Below are 22223 nucleotides of genomic sequence, written 5' to 3' on the forward strand. Positions count from 1 at the left end.
CGTGCTAATATTCGGTCAATGAGCGGCTTTCCAAACCGCTGGTACTTTCTTTCATTCTTCGATCCCATTTACCTTCCATTATGTTGCAGAGTGGCCCATTCACCTTGCGAACCACATTTCTCTCGAACACACAGATTGCTTCTTCAGTAGTTACTGATGTCACCTAGGTTTCTCAACCATATAAAAGTACCGGTCACATTAGTGTCGTGTACAAAAAAATGGTTCAAATGGCTCTGAGCACTATGCGACTTAACTTCTGAGGTCATCAGTCGCCTAGAACTTAGAACTAATTAAACCTAACTAACCTAAGGTCAGCACACACATCCATGCCCGAGGCAGGATTCGAACCTGCGGCCGTAACGGTCGCTCGGTTCCAGACTGTAGCGCCTAGAACCGCACGGAGTGACGTGTACAGCTGAATCTTGTTCTTCTGTGATATTAGACGTGACGTGAATAAATTGTTCAGGCTAACAATATACCATCACTATTTATTGCTTGTCAGTGCCCTTGTTTCGTCACTTATCATTAGACAGTATAGATCCCATGCACTGAATACTTAATGTCTACTCGCAAGTTGTTTAACCGCGCACATGGTCGCCAACGGCAATAATCCATTTTGCGTGTCAGAATGCACTGCTTATTAAATGGACTTGACGTTTCGTTACGCAACGTCACTTGCATTGCTTACTTTGATTGCTCTTTTGTTTCTATCGTGAAGTGGAAAGCCACGTCTCGTCTCGGAACAATAACAAACTGGTGCACAAAATCAGTTGGACCATTTTTGTGACTGCTAAACTTTGCCCGTAAATTCGTCTCAGCATTTACTTTTGGTCCAGGTTCAACAAATGGGACGTTCTAATAACAAATTCTAGGGTGAACATCTGGAATTCGTCACATCGCTTAGATATTTAAGGGCAGTACTAAGAATTAATATGAAAGTAGATTTGTTGGAAGGATTCTAGGAAAGTGCGGAGCATTTGTAAAGGAAACAGTGAACTAGACGCTTAGTATGACCAATCCTAGAGTACTGCAACAGTGCGTGGAATTCTTCTCTAGTAAGCATTACGTTATAAGTGGAATGAATCCGGAGATGCGTGACTAAGGTTGTAACATGTCAGCATAGCCCATAATATAGATGATAAAGGAACTTGCATGAGAATGTTTAAAAGAAATATGATGTTGCTCTTGCGAAACATAGTTGGAAAACTATGTTGGAGTTCGAGTCTCGGTCGAGCACACAGTTTTAATCTGCCAGGAAGTTTCATAGTTGGATAAGTTTAGAGAACCGGTATTCGAAGACGACTCTGGGACAATTCTGCTATTCTGCTTATTGATCGTATGATTACAAGGAAAAATATTAGACAACTATTTACAACAAATGTATAAATTGGTACACGCAATTCTAAGTTTATAATGGAGTCATAACCCTAAGTGTAGATACGAAATCCAGTCAAAAACTTCTGCACACTAACTATGAGGGTCTCACATTGTACATCTGAATGTTCGTGGGGAACATTAAAATGTTATAGTATGTACAATCCTGCTCGTCGCCACAGAGACACAGTTCTGACCCAGTCATTTCTTATCCGATTCAGTATGCATCATTGTCGTCGGGGTAAATCAGAATCCCTCACTGAGTTGTAACTACTTGGTGACGCATCATAGACGCTTGCTCCTGCCCTTGCTTATTCCAGGTATCTTGCACGTTGAGACGACAGTTCTAGAGACTGACTGCTCTGCGCCACAATAGTTTTCTAGACCGCAATCGATAGGCATCCGATAATTAAAATTCTGAATGAATTGCTTATTCTGATTTGCTTTTTTTTTTTTTATTCTTGTCCACATGTTCAGCATTGACTGAGACCTACATATGGACGGTGATGGAATATAACTGAAGGCTGGTTTACACGACGACACTAGGTTGCAGGCAACTACGCTACTAGCCATTGTGCATGCGCGCCACGCGTTTGCGCAACTCGTTGGTGAAACTAAACGCTTTCGGCGTGTTCCAACTTTGGCGACACTAGTTGCATGAGTTTTGAGGTTACGTGTGTTCGTAGAGTGTAGACAAACTGGAATAGGAAATGGGGAACAGGGAATAATGTTCGCTTTTTAGATATCTATGCTTTGCATAGGTGTTTGTGGGATTTCAGTGATTCTGATTACAAAAATAAGCAACATTGCTGCCGCTGAGACCGTCATGTGCGATCATGACATAGATGGTTTGACAAAATCTGAGTTGCAGTGCAAAATTTGTTGAGTTAGGAGTACATATACAACTGAATTAAGAAAAATACAAGCAAGTGTAATTCTAGCTGTGGCAATGCTCTCGTCTACAAGACTAAAATCCCATCGTTCGAGTAGGCCAACTCTTTGTTAATGAATATTGTTGACAGAAGAGAAGGCTATACAAATTCAAGAAGCTGCATTCTTTATTCAATATTCTTCTATTTAAAACGTCGCTGCAGTGCTCCCCATTCACATATGTTAGAATTTTGAAATATTGCCACTGAACAGATCCGTCTTCAAGAGAGTAGTTTGCAAACCATTCTCTTCTTAATGCGGCCTGCTTCGAATAATTAGTGTTGCTAATGTTAATAATATTTACTGTTAATGTTAACAATTATTGGTGTTAATGAAATAGCGTCATCACGAGCTAAAACTGTATCTTATAGCATGCTGAGTGTTCTCGATTGTAATGCACGCAATGTGATATGTAATTTCAGTTTTGGCGACAGTACTTCATGCATTACAGTACCTTTATTCCTTATCGCATAATTAACTCTACGTAGAAGAAATGTGAACAGTTCTGGTGACATTCTAAGATAATTAAAAGAACTTCTGGGATCTTACGTTATAAATTATTTCAACAAGGATGCTGAGCAACCGAGCTGACGTCTTTTCTTCATCCAGTCACGAATCGAAAAACGTATCTTATTTTTTTCTCATGCACCGATTCAACGCAACAGACTTTAACTCCATCACATCTCGTGTGACGTACAGCTGCCAAAACTTTCATTTCAGACACGACTCAGGGAACCACAAAACGACGAAACTGAAGTATACACTGGTTTCGCCGTGTCTGCAGTCAAATATGAAAACAATCTGCGTGCAACTAATTCCACGCAACGAGTGGCGCAACCCAATGTCGTCGTGTAAACTAGGCTTAAGTACCGGCAGTCAGTGCGTGTTTGTGGAACGAATACACTGTGATGAGGCGCGTTGCTTGAGTGAGGTGTGTGTCAATTATATTTGTGTGAGCGCTGTTTAGGTAGGGGCGACAGTAGTATTCTGCGACTGACTAAGAAAGGGCTAAACCTGATTATCCGAGGACTGTTGCAATGGCCACCCCAGGCGGTACCAATTAATTTCTGGAATACTTTGTCCGAGTTTGACTTTAGCTATCACATTTAGATGGATTTTGTATGTCAGTGACCTGTCTAGAGTCTCACCTTGGTATTTTGGAATATTGCAATATTGGGTTGTCTGACAGCTAAATGAGATGTTATGCTTATAACGCCGGCCGCGGTGGTCTAGCGGTTCTGGCGCTGCAGTCCGGAACCGCGGGACTGCTACGGTCGCAGGTTCGAATCCTGCCTCGGGCATGGGTGTATGTGATGTCCTTAGGTTAGTTAGGTTTAAGTAGTTCTAAGTTCTAGGGGACTTATGACCTAAGATGTTGAGTCCCATAGTGCTCAGAGCCATTTTTTTATGCTTATAACTGCCTTTTTATTCTGCAGGAGAAAATTTAACACAACAGTCTTTTGGTCTTTCCTAAAAGGTCCTTGTATCAAATTGCCACCTACTGAATAAACAGTTTTACTACCTCGTCATATCTGTTGCGCAAGAACAGCGAGGAAAAATAAGAAGGGGATGTACAGACATGTAACAGTCATTTTTTACTTTAAATGTGATCATTTTAGATTGGGCTTTACAATAACTCTTATTGATGTAAGTCAAAATAACTAGTTTTCTGTTACAGTCACTATTTCTTTTATTTCCGCCACACCTTTATGAGGTTAAGAGCACCATGAGCAAGGGGATTTTTGTTAAATAATAATGCATATGTACGTTGTGTGTATAATTTTGTGGTAATATGCGGCACTTTCTGCGTCTTCCACTACTAAACAGTTCCATAAGTTCGTCCAAAGGCGTACAGATGAAACATCGTGTATTGTTAATTGACATAAATCCGACTGATGACCTGATGATGGAGATTTTAACCTCAGAAAAGCGTAGTGGAAATAAACTAAATTTTGTGTGGTTACAGTAAACTTGCAGTTTCAGTTAACAGCCTTTTCCCATCGCTCAGTACGGCAGTGGAATAGGACCGATTTTCGCTAATATTGCTACTATGTAACTTCGGACACGCGCTGTTCTTTGGCTTATGGAGTATATACCTCGATTTAAATGCAGGTGTAGAATTAGAGTGGTTTTGGATACTGATATGGATGTAGATGTAAAACGTACAGTATTCTTTCTTCACTTAGAATGCAACCTGTTTAAAATTTCACCCATCGCTAGCCATCTCTTAGCACATGGTGAACTTTTCGATGTTTTCATCTGAGTTACAGTTATGGAACGCCTTTCGAGTAGGTCGTATTCAAGAGAAGCACAACCACTTTTGAATTCGTCCACCAGTTTCTTAAAAAATGATAACGAGGGAGCAGACTTCTTGTAAACATCCTTCAAATTTGACTGAATTTCCGTTCTCGATAAACGATCTAAAACAGATAGCTTCATGACGACACGGAATTCCACTCTATCCGTTTGAATCAAACACACGCAACTTTCCTACTTCGAAAATGTGTGTGAATGAAACCGTTCTGAAAGTCAAACTGACGCTTCTGTTATTATACAGTAGCAGTTAACATAGTAAAAACAAAATTTCCTAGATGCCAACGTCATACTCTCTGCCTGGTTGAGGGATTTCCAACTTGCACCGAGTCCTCCTCATGGCGTCCATGGTGATCATAAAGCCTCTCTTTTTCCAGTGCCGAACTGTCTTTAATTATGAAACATGAATTGCATCAAGCAGCAAAAGAAACTCTGGAATCAGGCCTAAGTGACTACGTGGTAGCGTCCAACTGCTATGCCAATTCTGCCTAAGGCGTCATTGGAGATTAAGGAGGGGCGTGTGGATAGCACTCCATTCTCCTGGCTGTTTATGTCGGATTTCACATCTCGGAACCGCAATGTCTCCTGCAAATAGTTACGCTACTGGCTTTACATGGCTGATTGCCCTGCATCCCAAACTTCCCCGTGTCGAAAAGTCAATCTACCTGGATCAGCTCAGGTAGGTTTGCCTAAGCATATGTCGAGCAATTCATCGTCTTCACATTTTGACATTCACAAAGAATTGCACTTACAGGCATTGCACATGTAAACTCTAAGACAAAAAACACGACGCACCACGAAGGAGTTATCCAAATGGGACGGAAATCGCTAGGTGTGATGTACATATGCAGACAAATAAATGATCACGATTTCAGAAACTGGATGATTTATTCAAGAGAAAGAGATTCAGAAATCGATCAAGGCAATTACGCTTTGGACCACCTTTGGCCCTTATTCACGCAATTATTCGGCTTGGCATAGATTGAGAGTTCTTGGATTTCCTCCTAAGGATTATCCTGCCAAATTCTGACCAATTGGAGCGTTATCTAGTCAAAGTCCCGAGCTGGTTGGGGGGCTCTGCCCGTAACGCTCCAAACGTTTTTAATTGAGGAGAGATCTGGCGACTGCCCGCCAAGGTAGGGTTTAGCAACCACGGAGACAAGCAGTAGAAACTCTTGCTGTTGCGTACGAGCATTATATTGCTGAAATGTAAGCCCAGGATGATTTCCATGAAGGGCAACAAAACGGGGCGAAGAATATCGTCGACGTGTCGCTGCCCTGTAGGGATGCCGCGGATGACATCCAAAGGAATCCTATTGTGAGAGGAAATGCCACCCCTGACCACCACTCCTGGTTTTTGGTCCGCACGGCGGGCGACGGTCAAGCTGGTATCCCACCGCTGTCTGGGGTGTCTCCAGACACGTCTTCGCCGTTCATCGGGGCTCAGTTCGAAGCGGGACTCATTACTGAAGATAATTCCACTCCAGCCAGTGAGATTCCAGGCCAAATAACTGCTTTTATATTGGCCAGAACTAACTTGCTCAATTTGTTAAGTTGTTTCTCTGGTTTCAATTATCCAATTTCTCCTAAATTGTAATCTTTTGCTTGTCTGTCCATATACGTCATATCTACCGATTTCCGTGCCACTCGGATACTTCGCTGGCCGCTGTGACCGAGCGGTTCGAGACGCTTCAGTCTGGAACCGCGCTACCACTACGGTCGCAGTTTCGAATCCTGCCTGGGGCATGGATGTTTGATGTTCTTAGGTTAGTTAGGTTTAAGTAGTTCTAAGTTCTAGGAGACTGATGACCTCAGATGTTGTCCCATAGCGCTCAGATCAATTTTTCGGGTACTTCTTTCGCAGTGCGTCATTGTTTTTTTGTCTTAGAGTATATTTACAGGAACAGTGTTGCCAGTTTGAAATAGATCGGCTCGTCCAGTCCCGAAAACATTTTCAGAATGTTTCCTATGTTGTTGTTGTGGTCTTCAGTCCAGAGACTGGTTTGATGCAGCTCTCCGCGCTACTCTATCCTGCGCGAGCTTCTACATCTCCCAGTACCTTCTGCAACCTACATCCTTCTGAATCTGTTTAGTGTACTCATCCCTTGGTCTCCCTCTAAGATTTTTACCCTCCACGCTGCCCTCCAATACTAAACTGGTGATCCCTTGATGCCTCAGAATATGCCCTACCAGCTGTTCCCTTCTGCTAGTCAAGTTGTGCCACAAATTTCTCTTCTCTCCAATTCTATTCAATACCTCCTCATTAGTTATGTGATCTAACCATCTAATTTTCAGCATTCTTCTGTACCACCACATTTCGAAAGCTTCTATTCTCTTCTTGTCTAAAGTATTTGTCGTCCACGTTTCACTTCCATACATGGTTACACTCCATACAAATACTTTCAGAAACGACTTCCTGACATTTAAATCTAAACTCGATGCAAACAAATTTCTCCTGTTCAGAAAAGCTTTCCTTGCCCTTGCCAGTCTACATTTTATATCCTCTCTACTTCGACCATCATCAGTTATTTTGCTCCCCAAATAGCAGAACTCCTTTACTACTTTAAGTGTCTCATTTCCTAATCTAATTCCGGCAGCATCACCCGATTTAATTCGACTACATTCCTTTATCCTCGTTTTGCTTTTGTTGACATTGTCCATTCCGTTCAACTGCTCTTCCAGGTCCTTTGCTGTCTCCGTTTCCTATAATTGACAACAAATGCTGAAAATGATAATCGCCTCCGAAATATTCCTGATCTTTTGCTCCACCCATGACCACAATCAAGTCCATTTCGGAAATCAGGGTCGTCTATAACGTATAGCACTGAAGTATGTTTATTACGAACACTAGCGCAAAGACAGGAAAGAACTAACTGCCTCTTAGATGCAGAGGTGATCCTATTTATACAAACACGAGCCATTTTTCGGGTACTTCCTTCGTAGTGCGTCATTATTTTTTTGTCTTAGAGTATATTTACAGGAACAGTATTGCCAATTTTAAAATATATCAGCTCGTCCAGTCTCGAAAACATTTTCAGGATGTTTCCTATACTTGGCAACAAATACTGAAAATGATGATCGCCTCCGAAATATTCCTGATCTTTTGCTCCACCCATGATCACAATTAAGTCCGTTTCCGAAAGCAGGGTCGTCTATAACGTATAGCACTAAAGTATGTTTATTACGGACACTAGCGCAAAGACAGGAAAGAACTAACTGCCTCCTAGATGCAGAGGTGATCCTGTTTATACAAACACGGAGTGTTTCAGAAGAAGCAAACATTAAAACATGAGAAATAACGAGGACTTTCTTGAAATAGTAAATACTACATAGTAAATACGGGTTGTTCAAAAAGTCTCTCCGCAGTGCCGTATGATTTGTTAGTCGCGCGTGCCGTATGTTTGTTCACCTGCCTGGGTTACTTCCCGTCATGTGGACTCTCCCAACATTCCACTGTTTCGTTTATCTCAGCCAGCGTCAGTAGAGTCGTTCGTTTGTGTGTCGTTACATGTTGACGTGAACGTTTAAGTTTAGTTCCTTTATTCGTTTGTTTCGTTTTTGTCACTGTTAAAATGCTAACCATTAAAGAACGTTTGTTTTTAGTCGAACAAGTGTTCAAAGTTGGCGGTAAATACACAGTTTCAGTTCGTCAAACATTTAATTCAGTTTTGGAGACAACACTCCCACATCGTGATACTGTGCGTGATTTAATTAACAAATTTCGAAGTACGGGTTCAGTGACAGATGCACCGAGAAGTGGTCGTCCTACCGTTTGATCTGAGGATAAACTACTCGATATTTCCGATAAAATGTCCATGAGTCCGAACAAGTCAGTAAGAAAACTCGCCCAGGAAATCGGTGTTAGTGTCGGAACAGCCCACACAGCTGCAAGGAAAAATTAGAACTTTTCCCATACAAAGTGACGGTCGTGCGAGAACTGAAAAACACTGACCATGGCAAGAGACTGCAGTGTTGCCAATGGTTCAAAAATTTCGTTTAACAAAATGGAACGGATATTCTTAATGAAACGTTTTTCACTGATGAGGCATGGTTTCATTTATCCGGGTACATGAACTCGCAAAATTCTCGTATGTAGAGTACTGCAAATCCGTTGTGTATTCATGAGGAACCACTTCATTCTGTGAAAACAGGAGTTGGATTGAAATTTGTAGACGTCGGATTGTGGGTCCCATATTTTCAACGAAACAATAAACGCACAACGATACTGCACTGATATTCTGTACCCATCCAGCGGAGAACTTGTGTTAAGTGAAATACTGAACGGTTATTTTCAACAAGATGGTGCAGCCGCGCATATAGTTCGCGTTTCAATGTCACTGCTTGCTGATGTTTTTGGTGATCGCATAATTTCACAGGGACTTTGGCCTCCACGATCGCCTGACATAACACCACCTGACTTTTTCATCTGGGGTGCAGTGAAAGCAACTGTCTATAAAAACCGTCCAAAACCCATCAATGAATTGAAAACTGCAATATCCACTTTCACTGTTTCTGTTACAGAAGAAATGTTACAGCTTGTGTTTGGAAACATGATTAGACGAATTGAACTGTGTATTCAACAACAGGGGGGACACTTTCAACATTGAATGTGAAAATTTGTAAGTAAAAATGAATATTCAATAAATTAATAAATTGTATTTCACTGAGTTTCATTTCGGTATATTCACTGCGGAATACGGCACTGCGGAGAGACTTTTGAACACTCAGTAGTTGCTGATGATAGGATTTGAACTAGTGACCGCAGCACACCGGCCAGCGACGTTAAATGTATTTTATAAAAAAATATTGTTTGAAGAATTTACAGCTTATTAAAACGTATTTTTTACGAATATAACATGTCAATGCTTAGTTAACAAGTGTTAAAGAAAATTGAGAGACTGTATGAAAGGTAAAGCAGGTTTCTCCTCTTGTAACTTACTTCTGTTTTCGCCGCCCATGTAGTACGAGGTTATGTTGCCGAATCTCATGTTGTGTACTTCTATCAACTAATAATGCTTCCATTCTTAAATATCAGGTGTCTGTGAGTCATTGTAGATAACTTTCGTGCCACAGTATTGAATTTATTAATGAATTCGTATCAGGAAATTGCGCTTACATTGTTTGAGGTGAAAGTGACCGACTGCTCATTTGAGTATTTTACTGCCCACAAGTCTAACTTCCAAGTCTAATTTAATTAAGTCCGGTTCTCACTGGAACCCAGATTTAGATCTTGTCAGTGGTCCTCTGTGTGGCAGCTCTGGAGGATCTTCGCGTTCGAGTCGAGTTGTCACATCCTCTTCAATTTCTTGAGCCTCTCCAATGAAACTTCGTGATAATCGAGCATGCCTTCAGTTCCCTTGCACGAGAAACCGCCATCGTCCATCAGTGCCTCAGGATAGTAGTAGGGCTTCGTACTGAGAACGTGAACGATGTCTCTGCACTTTTGTCTTCTTGATAAAGGATCGTAATTCATGACCCATACGTAGCATTTGATAAGCGACAAAGGATACAATACGGCCCATAGTATTTCTTTAGTAACATTTACGATAGACCCACTTCCTTCGCAGGATTACAAATCCATACCGAGTCTCCCGAGGTTCATCTCAGTGGCTGGTGTTTGGTATAGCGCTCTTTGTCTTACTCCTGGGGATCCAGAGACCGTATGCGAGCCAGCTATCTTATCTCTTCGTTACTGGTGATGAGGTGCTTCACTTAGTCATCATCCAGCTGAAACGGGAACAGTTATTTCGGCCTCGCGACCGTGGTGCATAAAGAACGATGTTAGGCTTGTTCTGTGATATATGTGAATGTCACATAGGGCGATATTGTATCCCATCTCTCTGTTCGATATCAACGTACATCGAGGACATATCTGCTATCGTCTTATTAAACCGTTCTGCGTGGCCGTTCGTCTGTAGATAGCAGGCAGTTGTCATCTTGTGGGTCTCGAATGGAAAACTGTTCCACGATCAGCGATCACCACACTAGGTGCCCAGTGTTTCAAAATGATGTCTTGTACAAGGAACCTTGCAATTTCCGGAGCTTCGACAGTCGGTGTAGCTGGTGACAGCTTAGCGGGTGAGGCAGTCAGTGCAGACTATTATCCATCGATTTCCCAAGAAGTCGATTCTAGTTCGGTGGAATGGCGCTGCTGCCTCGGGGGTAATTGCGGGACACGCTTCCGTCCCTGGCTTCGCTTAAACTGGCTCGCATAGTGTCTAACGGATCGATGAAGACCTGGCCTGTGATACCGGCGTCTTCACCAAACAATGCCACGTCGTAACGATAGTCATAAATCCGAAAGCAGAGTCGTTAATGGAGTATTAACACTTAGCCCTAAAATCACGTATATGACGGACACCAAAGCTGTAAACTGTTTGGGTGTTCAGTTGCAAACCAAAACAAACAAATGTAATTATAATGAAATCCAGACCATTAGCTGCTTACAGGCGTTGATTAATATCAACGGGGACAGTTGAAAATGTGTGTCCCAACCGGAACGTGAATCCGGGATCTCCTGCTTGCATGGCAGACGCCCTATCTGAGCCATCGAGAATAGTGCGACTGCAGGGACTTATCTCTGGCACGCTCCCCGTTAGATCCACATTTCCAACTTACTGACCACACACTACATTTGTAGTGCCCCTGCCCACTATACTCATTACTCGCGGCAGTCAATCTACCGATTCCCGTAAGGGTTTGAGCAATGTGACTGCATCCGCACTGAAGAAGATCATTGGCCGGTAAGCCTTACCTATATAAAGATGGTATCTGTTCTCTCGGACATGTCCGAAAGAACAGATACCATCTTCACTTAAAACCAACAAAAAAACATTCATCGGCGAAACATCTCCGGAAAAATGATGTCGCGACCATTGCTTTAGAGATTCGAAGAACAGACGATGTAACGTTGAATGCTATACAACAATCATCGATAAAATAAAAAGAAACCAACCGCAGACGGCACATCATTCTTCAGCACAACACAGAGCGTCGAATAATTGATTGTTTGACGAAGGAAAGGGTCAAATTAATGTCTCATTAATTTATCACCCAAAACCTCGTCTTTTTGCTTTACGTCTAATACAAAATGCATGGTGAGTGGTTTTCTTCAGCCCAAGCAGGTGTTGAATACCTCCAAAATCATAATTTTGAGGTACCAACGTCAGGGTAGAAAAAAGGTTTCCAGATTTGGTTCGAACGCGTACTAAAGCATTTCACTTTGAAAGGGAGGTAGTTTGAGCAACAATAATGCGATTTGCACTAAAAATTACACAGCCAGAAAAAAGGCAACACCCTCAGGGACAAGGCCACTTTATTGACAAATGATGTGACAGGTAGTTCATTGTTGTAGGAGTGTATGGCAACAAATTCATACAAAATAAAACACTCAGGTCCCAGTAAAGGGTGCCCAGTCAGTTGCATAAATAGACAGTGCTCCCCTCCTCCGCCTCCCCTCCTCCCCTCTGGCGGCCACGTAGGGGAGTATCCTTGCGTGCAAACTATCTCCAAGGCTCTGAATGTCATTCTTCCGCAGAGTGTCCCAAGCATCATGCACCTGTTGGTTCAATTGGGCCGTGGTTCTGGCAAGCTTTGAAGAACGTAGAAGTTCCCGCTTCACCGTGTTCGATACTTGTGCGACTGGCGAGAGATCTGATGAGATTGCTAGGTAGGTCAGTTGTTGCACACCACGAAGAGCAAGTTACTTCCAGCAGCCGTATGAGGACATGCGTTGTCCTGCTGAAAAGGCATATGAGCCTCCTGTTGAAGAAATGGCAATAGCACGGGGATAACAACCTGTGCAACGAAGTGAGTACTGATTGTTTTATTGTGCAGAAACACTAAACGTGACCGCGAGCTGTGGCTGATGGACACTATGAAGCTTGGGACGTGTGCGAATGTATGTACCCTGGAATAAGCCGCTTACCGGGACTATGTCTTACACGGTATCTCCACCACTCGTATACAGACAGATTCTATGTTCATCACTGGAGACAGCACTCTCCAGTCGATTCTTTCAAGACACAAGAATAGCAGTGCCTAGCGGTGTCGTGGTGTCAGTGGTAGCCTGGCCAGAGGTATATGTGATCTTAATCCTGCTGTAAGCAAATAGTTCTCAGTGCTCCTTGGTAACACATCAGGTGCAAAATATGCCTAGATTTCTTATCTGGATATTATCCTGTCGAGCACTGTCGCCCTAACAATGTGGTGACCTTGATGTGCGTCTGTACTACACGGACGTCCATAACCTGCTCTTCAGGCATCGAAATGATTCATAGACCACTGCTGAAATCAGTGACATACACTGATACATTGCGTCCAACATGTGCAGCAACCTAACGATACACCCAGCCTAGCTTCCCGCAGGCTCATAACGCAGTCCTGTTCAAATGGCTGAAGGTGTTCAACAGGAGTACCCTAGAGTGAATATTGGAAACACTGTTCACCCCTTAACTCAGTAGAGGTACTGCTTGCAGAGTCAAAATGGAGGATGCACAGGCAGGCTTCCAGCACGCCATCTGATCGTCAATGACCGGGACAAATGAATCACTATCTATCTATTTATCGCTTGCGCCTTGTCCCACAGTTATACAGGGTCGGCCGTGGTAACTAGATATGGCATGTTAATTGTAAGGGGTGGCCAGATGCCCTTCCTGCCGCCACCCCGTGGGAACGTGTTTCAAATGTCTGTGAGTCGTGTAACTGAGGCGGGACGTGGGGACCAGCCCAGTATTCACCTATCAGGATGTGGAAAACCGCCTAAAAACCACATCCAGGTTGGTCGGCACAGCGGCCGTCGTCGTTAATCCGCCAGGCGGATTCGATCCGGGGCCGGCGCGCCTACCCAAGTCCAGGAACCAGCACGTTAGCGCTCTCGGCTATCCGGGCGGGTTAAATGAGTCACTAACACTATCTCTCACTATACACATATTATACCCTGAGGCCATTGAACACTGACCTTGACAGTATTGCATTTTAGCGGCAGAGTACATCCCTTCATTGTTTTGGTAAATACTTAAAATTCGAAAAGTCTTTAATAGGATAGACTGACGGTATGTCTCCAGTTAAAGAATCAGCAGATTTTTATCAGCAGAGCGTTACCTCATCAACAGTTTGTCATTAGCAAAGGGTCACATTACCAAAGGTCGCAGAGTCGAATCCCTGTCAAGCCACAGACTTTCCGACAAGTTTATGGTGTCTTCATCATGTATCGAATGCAGGCCTGGTGATGGCTCTTTGAACTCCATCCAAACTGTGTAGGGAAGACGTTACACGCTGCGATGTTTCCTGGAGAAGTAATACGCTGTCCAGCCACATTAATGTGACTACCTGTCAAAAGCATGAATAACCACCTTTTGCAGCGCGGACCATTGCGAGATGTGCAGGAAGAGAGTCAATGAAATCTTGAAAGGTACCAACGGGGATGTGGAGCCATGTCGACTCCAGTCCCGTGGCCAGCTGTGCTGGGTTTAGTGGTTGAGGATCCATGGCATGAACAGCCCCATGGAGGTGGTCCCACAGATACTCGATAGCATTTAAATACGGGAGGTTTGCTGGCCAGGGGAATACAGTACTCTCATCCTGGTGTTCCTCGAACCACAGGCGTATGCTGTAGTGCTGTGTGACACCTTGCATTTTCCTGTTGGTAGATGTCTGAGAGCGTGTGAGTGTTAATCTGTCGTTCTGCGCAACGGATTAATCTGAGATGTACCCTTTACCCTGCGGCTCCTGCAAGATGCAATTTCCACCCCTACACTGCTACAGAAGTCAGACAGACGCTCCTAACGTTCTAAAGAGAAATGCCTGAAAAACTTTCAGCAATAAATATCTTCTGGAGTCGTCCGCTGTAAGGAAATGACACAAAAATTCACAAAATTTCTTACGTAACTAGTGGGATACTTGGGTACTGAGTAGTGCTAGTTAGTGTAAGAAAAACATGAAACTAACGAAAATTATTATTTATTTTGCTAAAATTCTGAGAAATTACAATGGCACCTTTAGTTATAAACTGAACAAGTTATTTCCCGGGTTCTTTTCGGAATGTGAAGTTACCTTTCAATGACAGGATTTGCTAATGAAATTTCTATACAAAGTTTAAGATTGTAATTGACTTGGCAGAATGGCTGAAAGCTGCGTCTACTCAACTTGAATAATTATCCATTAGAATGTTGCTAGGTATAGTTGAGGCTGTCGCATGCGAAATCCAGTGAAGTGTACTGTTGTGGAGGAAATATGGGGCTCGCAAGAGCTGTAGTGCACAATACCGTAGGCTGCAATGGCTGCTCTCTGCGCCGCTCGTTGCTGACAAATAAGATAACTCTCGTTCTAGCTGGATTGACCTTCGCCAATCAAACTCTCCCTACGCCTTGATGAAGTCAAGGACTCCTGTTCACCCCTAGTCTAACTATCGGCGTGGTACACCGGTCAGATAACCAGTCCACGGCGATGCCACTCATAAAATTCGCTCGCAGGCGTTTAACTATAACTCTGTCCGTTCACACCGCACAATAAGTGTGGCGGCCAACACAGTGAACAACGCTTAATCGCAAGGACGCTCAATATAGAGTCGTACTTCGATTCACTCTCGACAGAGGTGCTCTCCAAGCGAAGTACTGAGGAGAGACTTGTTCCTCGCTCTTTGAGTACACGTATGAGTGCGCACGCTCTTGTTACGTGTTCTCGCTCCAAGAGCGACAACGGAACGGCCCCTCTCCACGCCAGACGTGAAGGGGTACATCTTTTGGTCTCTTCCATTACTCCTTCAGCTCAAGGCGTCAGGAATATCGTCTGCCAATCAGCATTGCTCTTCTAAAACGGGAGAATGACGTTTCGTTTAAGGCGACAAATCCGGAAATCTGTAGCATCGGCGTTTGGCGTTTGCTGTCTCCCTGTGAAAGTCTCTGAAACTGCGTGCTATATTTGTAAAGAATGCATAGGCTGGGCGTTCCCACACAATGTAGCGGAATTTGCTTTTAAGCCAAACACAGGGTCGTTCTCCCTTTCACTCGGGCAAACGCTGTCTGCTCTACGGGCGGTCACCGGCCGACGTAGATAGGTAGGGACCGGCCTCTTGGCGTGCGGTTGCTCTCCCAAACTAAAAGCTCCTGTGACCGTCGTGTCTGCAATGTGTGTGTGTACGCCAGCCTCGAGAATTTCAATCATGGTGCGCATTTGCGATTTATTAGTTATTTGCATATCGTTTACACGAATTCATACAAGATTGGTTTTATCTCATCGAGTTTGGATTCGAATGAAGCGTCTTGATGTGCGGAATATGATTGTGAGGGCGGAATATGTAACCAATGAAGGTCAGGAGACCACGACGTCTTACAGATGCAATCATGCAGAGGAAAATGAACTGCATGTAGACGTGGACATGGTTCCCAAAAATACGTGCATACTTTTGTTGATCCACTGTGCCTTCCAGAATGACGAGACCAGCTAGGGACTGCCACGAAAACATTCCGCAGACCATAATGCCCCCTCCTCCAACCTCGACTGTTCCGACGATTGTTGCCAACGGCCATCGTTCGGATGGAGCATCAAACGTGATTCATCTGAAAAACCCACCTCCCACCACTCAGTGGGCGTTTAGTATTGGCTTGCAAATTCCAGCCTTCATTCCCGAGGACCAGCAGTCATCATAGGTGTAAGAACCAGGCCTCTACTGCAGAGGCCCAAACGCAGCAACGTTCGCTGAACAGTAGCTGAGGAGACACTGTTAGTGGCCCCTTGTTTCGTCCAGGCGCTCAGTTGCTCAACAGTCGCATGTCTATTCGCCTGTACACATCTCTGTAGCCGTCGATCACCCCTGGCACCTGTGGTCCATGGGGAACTGCAGTTGCCTCGGTGCCAATTTTGGATATCACCATTTTGGCATGTTGTGATGTTACAAAATAGAAGTGATGTTGCTATTCAATGGAAAGTTGGAAATTAAGATTTAGCTTACTGTTTTATCAATCACAATTGGCGTAAGAATCATGGATTGACCATTGTCATAAAATATTGCATTATGAGATGTGAATAGTTTTTACTTGCGGTTTCGCGTGGCTTGAGGCAGTCACAACTAGCGTGCTATTGATTAAGAAGTTGCGTTATCGTCTTTCTAATTACTTCATGATCGTAGATACGATCATACCTGGTTGTGAAGTTATTGTTATGACAAAACAATTTCCTAAGGGACCAGAAAGTTCTTAAGGGCGCAAAAACAACTGTAACATCACACAAAAGAGAAATTCAATATTAAAGCTGATGCAAGAAGACGATAAAACAGTTTTCTTTTTATCAATGTAACACGCACATTGGACTGCTGATCTTGGCGTCTGTAATATTAGCAAAATGCATAATTAAAATGAAAATAATACTGAGGAGATAATAGAAATGAGCACTGCTAAATGATTCAGTATTCCCAGAACAAATATTTATTATAACTAAAACATATATCGTACCTTAAGCTTAATACAACAATGACGGTAGATTTTTATGTCCGTATCATGTCCATTTAGCGCTCTTTTATATAGCCATTGTCTTCTTTGAGTCGCTCGTGCGTCGTCACGGTAAGTTATAACAGTTCTTTACACTTCACTCAACTCAGACATACACGTTTTTATACATTTAGTAAAAATTAGATCAGACTGCCACAAATCTGCGTCCGTCTTACTTCAGAAAAACAGTACAAGTCTTCTTAGCGCTCCAGGCTTCATTTGTTCTCCCGCGAACAAAATAGTGAAGGATCGTATATTTTTCTGTCTTTATTGCCGCCCAAAGACGACAAATTACATCATTAGAAAATTCCACCGTCGCTATACGACGCCTCATTATACATTAATCATTATTTACAAACAAGTATTTGCCTTCTGGCTGAAAGTATTAACTACTCGTATTTGCTGTTTTAATTAAGTCAAAAATAGCGAATATCACATTGCCTCCCATGAGGAGAGAGGGAATGCCGAAGGATTACCTCGATCCTCATGTCCTCATGAGATATTCGTGATTTTTGGTGTGACATTTACATAACGTTACTGGCGTACAAAGTACATAAATTGAAATCACATTTATAAACATATATCAGATATTTATCATTTTTCAAAATAAAGTTTTTCATTCTTTGTTCATCAGTCACTTCATTCCATAATACCAAGACTAACATTTATGTGCATTTTTAAGTTTGGTCCATATTTGCTTATAACAATAAGTGAACGTTCATTTCGCACTTCAGGGGATAGAATTCAGGAATTACTTTCTCTTGAGCTTAACAACTAATACATGAGTACAGTGAGTGCTTATTTTCACTAAACTAGAGTGGACAATGTTCGAGCATCTGTTGACTCCTTGTGGTTCAATTACAGTTTAATAACGTAGCACTACACTTCGTGATGCTTTCACTTTCTGTGTTAGCTGTCTACGGCGTTCATCATGCAGTACATCTGTCCTTTCCACTGTGGTGCCAGGAATTCAAGTGGCTTCCCGGGTTTTTATTTACAATATGAAACAGAAGAAGTGGAAAATTATTAGTATGACTTACAAGCTACTGGATACATTTATTAAGGATCGGGACTGGTCTGGAGTTTAGGGTCTTCCTATAGTGCACATTCATTTTCTTTGTCCATCAAGAGACAGGATTATAATTCATTTTAGCAGTGTTCAGGAGTGCCGGTATTAATGGCTTTAAGGTCTGAGTAATCTAACAATCTACTTCTCACTCATCTTAACTTTAACTCAAGAAAATTGCATAATTTACATATGAAAATGTAGTCACACAAGTGTACAAATGTCTTTCCTCCAGTATGTACGATGGAAGTCATGGCGGTTAGCAGTTTAAAGTTTGGATTGTTTCGTCACCCACACGTCAGCCACTCACAGCAGCTGCACAGTGTTGCGTGAGCTCCAATACTTAGTATCCGTTCGCGCTCAGGCTGTAACAGAGCTGTTGGTCGTCGAGTGCTCCTTTTTTTTGTGTGTAAACTTCGTATCACACGAGTGCATCGATACAAACACCTCGCACGCGTTTTCCATCGGAGGAGCCAGACACTGAAGCTGCCTCCATACTTCTCTGTCAACTGCCTCCCATGAGGCTCACAGGTAAGTGACGACGAATGTTTTAGCTGTCGCTGCACTTAGAACAACACTGAACTTTGCGTTGCACCTGTTGTCGTAGCCTTGACTTCTTTTTTACACTTGCAGTACAACACTACCACTAGTATACAGTGAACAGTTATTTTTATTATGCACGTCGCACTTTAGTGTGCATCTTCACACAGCATTCGTGCTTAGTTCCTTCGCCGATGAAGTTCATTTACAAAACAATCAATTTTGCACGTTTCCTCCACTGGTATAGAAAGACTTATATTCTACTATTTACAAAATATCACTTACGAGCTAATATTTACAATTAATGGTCACTCCTTTTGTTAAGTCCAGTGAACCACTGCTTTATGAATGGACTCTTTATATCTCAAGATTTGCTTTCACTAGTGAACCTAAAAATATTCTTTCAAACTTTCTTTTAAGTGCTCATCTCCTCATTATGAAAACTACAGGTTTCGCAACACTCGTTGCATTTATTCTTTAGTGCACCCAAGATCATTTTCTACTGCCACGCAGCATATCTACTACTTAACGAGTATGCATTTAACGCTGAATCTTTTTTTTTTTGCTTGCCAAATTTGTTTTTATATTTGAGGGCAGACTGGATAACAATAGGTCTCCCTCTTCGCTTCATGTACTCAGCAATCGTTCTCTGTTAAAAAAAAAATAGGGTAACGCGTGTCTACTATTTTTTTTTTGCATGAATGGAATTACCGACAGTTCACTGGGTTTACGCAACCGGTCCATTACAAACATTACCAAAGCTAGCGAAGTTCATCACGCTAGGTGTCTCATTTCTCATAAGCACTGCTTTGCCTCGAAGCACACGTGCCTTTTACAAGTCGACCCTTGGTCTGGGTTAATGAACCAGGATCAAAAGGAACGGGCACAAGGAAAATGGATTTCATAAGAGGAGTGTCTTAGGAGACATTTTTGCAATAAAATCTGCATGTAAATAAAATTATCTTAATAAACATAGGCACATATATAAATTTCAACCTCTTTCATTACAGCATGCTTTGCTACTTCTACGTCTTACTCTGGTTATAGTCAGTATTAAGTTTAAATATCACTGCATTGCTTGTTCTTTAGATTAGCCTTCAATTAGGGTATTGAATGGTCGCTAGATTACACTACAGATCTTCTGAAGATCTTTACTTGGACTTATTTATGATACAGGGGGCTTGCTGTGTGGTTATTTAGTAACTCGATTCTACTGAAATCAATTCGTCAGCTAACATTCCTCATATACTCTTTACATTGGGCTCAGATCACAGGGAAATAGTTTACTTTCATAGCAATTAGTGGCCTCGTGGAGTACTTACGCTACATTATTGATGCTTCATGGTTTGCCTCCATTTGTACTGTATTTCACCTTACTTAGTTTACTACAGCTTTTTGTCTCCTTGCGTGAACACATGCGGGTTACCACTTGTTTTTTCCATTTAACAGCACGCTTTAACTGAACTTTAAGCTATTTCTTCTACTCCTGTCCACTGTCTGGACTGTTTGACCATGTACCTTTTTTTTAAGCAGGTAATTTGGGCTTTTACTACAGAACTTCAAGTACTTACATTACTAAAAATAAATCTATAAATATTTTTGTACCTTGAGAGAAGTGCTTATTTACGCATCCTTCTCCATTTCTCACCTTTACATATTTATATAGCTCCGGGCAATCGCCTCGCAAGCATTTTTTTTTTTTTTTTTTTTTTTTTTTTTTTTTAATACTAACTTAAAATTAAATTGAAATTCTTGGTGCAACCCCAGTTTCCTGCTTCAGCTTGTTGAAGAAATATCGGTTCATGTCCATCACTATAAACAATTTTTTCATACATAGCATTTAATACTTAAAGTTTACATGTAATAGCCGTTACCATGTAGTCAGTGCGCTGTTCAACACAATACTTATCATTAACAGTTCACACAAGGAAATTTCCAGTAAGCAAGAATTCATTTCCACGACAGTATTTAACCACTACCATTATAAAATTTCTTTAAGTCTTGATGGTGAAATAAGCCTTTTACTCTCCCCGTAGCCGGGTCAGTTAACAAATAACTCCCTATGTGCGGTTTCCTTAAAATAAGGTAAGGACCTTGGTACGTATGTTGCCACTTGCGATTTTTCTTACATATTAATGATGGCTTGAAATGAGTCTTAAGTAATACCTTTTCACCTACATGTTAATTTACAACTTTGTTTACTTTTTTATCATAGCCTTTCTTCCTTAATTGAGCATTGGTGGTAATGGAACTTAAAGCTTCTCGAATTTTGACATCTAGATCTACCTCAGGGCTAGGTATCTTGGGAAGAGGATCAACCCACTCATTCTGTTCTTTCTTTCGAGATATCAACTCGTGTGGAGTAAAACCTGTGGAAGTGTGTGGCAAATTATTAACTATCTCCTCAAAAGGTGTCACAAAATCAACCCAACGAGTTTGCTTGTCTGGAATGTACGTCCGAACAAATCTGTTAAACTCCTTGAAGATCCGCTCAGTCAAATTCGACTGAGGCCTAAAACGTGATATTAAGATCTGCTTGACATTGTGATGGGCCAAAAACTCACGCCATTTGCGGCAAGTAAAGTTGGATGCATTATCTGAAAGTATAGATTCGGGGACTCCGAATCGAGGGAAATAGTCATTTTCAAGACAGCGTATAATAGGCGGAGCACAAGATGTCTTCATAACATACATTCGAAAGTATTTAGTGAAGTTGTCGAGAACAGCAACGAGGTATTTGACACCTCCCCTACCCATCGGTAGAGGGCCAGCCAGGTCAATGCTAATGAGCTGATTAGGTCTTTCTGCGATGATCGGATTCAATGGAATTAAAGTAGGAATATTCAGAGCTTTCGCCTTTTGGCAGATGACACAGAATTTTAGCAACTTGTGTATCCGACGATGTAGGTTGGGCACATAACAGTAAGTAGCAATCTTCTTTTTACACTTCTCTGGACCATAGTGGCCCCAAGAAATGTGGGTATACCACAAAAGATGTTCGACAAAACTGCTAGGTATACAAACAAGCCAGTTGTCTGATGACACAGAGGTACGATGAAATAATACCTGATTATGAATCTTGAAGAATTTGGACAACTTATGGTTTGGATTTTCTTGAAGAAGTCTGATTACTTTTCCCCACTTAGGATCTGTGGTCTGTAGTGTCTGGATTTGCTTGCACAGTTCCAAGAAATATTTTCTATGAATGGGATCCTGCATAAGAAGAACTTTGTAATTCGACATCTGTTCTACCAACTCACTTGTCTCAGGCAGACCTTCTGGTGAACGAGAAAGTGCGTCTGCAATAATGTTATCCTTGCCCTTTATATACACAATATCAAAATCGTATTCTTGCAGAAATAAACACCACCTGGTCAGACGCGGATGTTGAAATTTACAGGTCAAAAGATACGAAAGTGCTTGATGGTCCGTAAACACTTTTATCTTTCTGCCAAAAATGTAATAATTAAACCTCTTGAAGGACCAAATAACTGCAAGTGCCTCCAGCTCAGTAA

The sequence above is a fragment of the Schistocerca piceifrons genome, chromosome 1 (assembly GCF_021461385.2).
Source record: "Schistocerca piceifrons isolate TAMUIC-IGC-003096 chromosome 1, iqSchPice1.1, whole genome shotgun sequence".
Taxonomy (NCBI): Eukaryota; Metazoa; Arthropoda; class Insecta; order Orthoptera; family Acrididae; genus Schistocerca; species Schistocerca piceifrons.